Below are 2,500 nucleotides of genomic sequence, written 5' to 3' on the forward strand. Positions count from 1 at the left end.
TGATAAGACTTGCAAAAGGACACCAGGTCATTCTTGATAACCTTTCGGCAGAAGTCAAGACTCTTGGGATGGCAGTAAAATCCCTTCTTGTTAATCAAAGTGGCCTTAAAAAAATGAGAAAAATAACAGCATTGATTAATAAGTTAGTATTTGTTTTGGAAATGAATGAAGACATGTCACGTGTAGTGTCATTCATCAGTTAGTATCTGTTTTGGAAATGAATGATAACGTGTCATTTATCAGTTAGTATCTGTTTTGGAAATGAATGATAACACGTCACGTAAAGTGTCATTCATCAGTTAGTATTTGTTTTGGAAATGAATGGAAAGATGTCATGTGAAGCGTTGTGTCTCAAATGTTTCTCAGGTGTTAGATGTCGTCAACGAAATGCTTCATAATTGCTATAGTAGATTCAGATCACCGGTGCATCTGATGTCTAGGCCAGTCCCTTACGACGCTCCTGATTGGCTGTCGATAAGCCAATCACGGAGCTGGAAACTCTCCTCAGTCTCTCTCGAGAGTTCACATAGGCAGGATTTATGTCCCACTTCTCCTGAGGGATACGTCATTCAAAAGCATCCCTCAGGAGAGGTGGAATATACATCCTGCCTATATGAACTCTAGAGAGAGACTTAGGGGAGTTTCCAGCCCTGTCATTGGCTTATCAACTGCCAATCAGGAGCGTCGTAAGGGACTGGCCTAGACATCATATGCACGGTTGATGTGAATCTAGTAGCAGCTTCGTCAGTAGCTCTAAGTAAAGTGGAGACAACGGCTCAGAGGAGGGTGAGGAGTGGGATGAGTAGGAGGAGGAGGAGGAGGAGGGTAGCAGCGCATAGGAAAGAGGGGAAATAGAATGAGGGGAGAAAGAGGGAACTTTGGGGAATAGGGAAAAGTTTTCCAATATTCGTTTGAGCGCATATCTTCTGACTAGGGGGATTTTCCCTTTAGCTTAGGATAGATTTCCCATAAGGAACCCGATTCTGTGCGGCGTTTCTCCAGGTCGCTTAGGGCCATGTAAATATATAGTAAATATATATATGTGAGTGAGTGGACAGACAGAAAGAGTTCTGAAATATCTACCTTTTTTTCTGGAAAAAAAAAGATAAATAAATAAAAAAAAAGAGAGGGTGAAGAATGGTCTCCCTTCTTCCATAGTTGTGGATGTCGTCGTGTTTGGAGTGGTGGGGGTTTGGGTGGGTTTTGTTTTGGGGCAGGGGGAGGGGGTGTTATTTATTTGGGGGGGGGGGGGTCTTCCAAAGAATTTGACGGACTTACGTTATTAACTGAACATTTGTCATACTTTATGGGGAATCCTTTCGTCTCTCGGGAGAATTGTTTTTTTTTTTTTTTTTTCTTGAACTTTCGTCGGTTTATTTGACACGCTTTTGTCAATTTTTCTTCCATGAATTATTTTTACCTTATTTCCTTGTATTCAGCAATACTAGACTTCTTTTTTGTTTTTACTTTTCAGCCTTACTCACTTTATTATTATACCTTATTCCCTAGTCTTCAGCAGTGCTAGAGTGCTTTTCTATTTTTACTTTCTGGCCTTACTTTATTATTATACCTTATTTCCTTGTATTCAGCAGAACTAGAGTTCTTTTCTGTTTTTACTTTCTCGCCTTACTCTATTTATTATTATACCTTATTTCCTTGTATTCAGCAGTGCTAGAGTTCTTTTCCTTTTCCTTTCTAGCCTTACTCTGTTTATTATTATACCCTATTTCCTTGTATTAGCAATACTAGAGTTCTTTTTTGTTTTTACTTTTTAGCCTTACTCACTTTATTATTATACCTTATTTTTCTTGTATTTAGCAGAACTAAAGTGCTTTTCAATTTTTACTTTCTCGCCTTACTCACTTTATTATTATACCTTATTTACTTGTACTCAGCAATACTAGAGTACTTTTCTATTTTTACTTTCTAGCCTTACTCTAGTTTATTATTATACCTTATTTCCTAGTATTCAACAATACTAGTTCTTTTCTGTTTTTACCTTCTAGCCTTACTCACTGTGTTCCATAAATCATACGAATTTTAATCCTACAACTAATAAAAAGACGTTAAAATAAAATCAGTGCAATAATTCCTGAAAGTATTTATGAAAGATGTTTAGGCTTACAACGAAAAGTTTATGATTTCCACGGCACCATTTTGGTATTTATTAAACGCATGAAATACCGTTACCCATTCAGCATATATTATGGCAGGATGCATCAGTCAATAGCGAAATAAAAAGCAGTATACGATATTAACGTCAGAAGCATCACATTTACAAAGAAGAAAATTCACTCATTATTGTCAGTCATTTTACTTATATTTAGTGGAAGCCAGATCAGATTTATTAAGGTTTCTCGTTTTCGCGTCCATATTGTAGCATGATGAATTCTCACAAAACGACAGTCGCTTCTGATACTTCTATTTTTCGCTCCTCAAAATATATTTAGATTAATCTGGTATTAAAGGGAATTAATACACTGAATATAAATTATTTAAT

The sequence above is a fragment of the Macrobrachium nipponense genome, chromosome 39 (assembly GCF_015104395.2).
Source record: "Macrobrachium nipponense isolate FS-2020 chromosome 39, ASM1510439v2, whole genome shotgun sequence".
NCBI lineage: Eukaryota > Metazoa > Arthropoda > Malacostraca > Decapoda > Palaemonidae > Macrobrachium > Macrobrachium nipponense.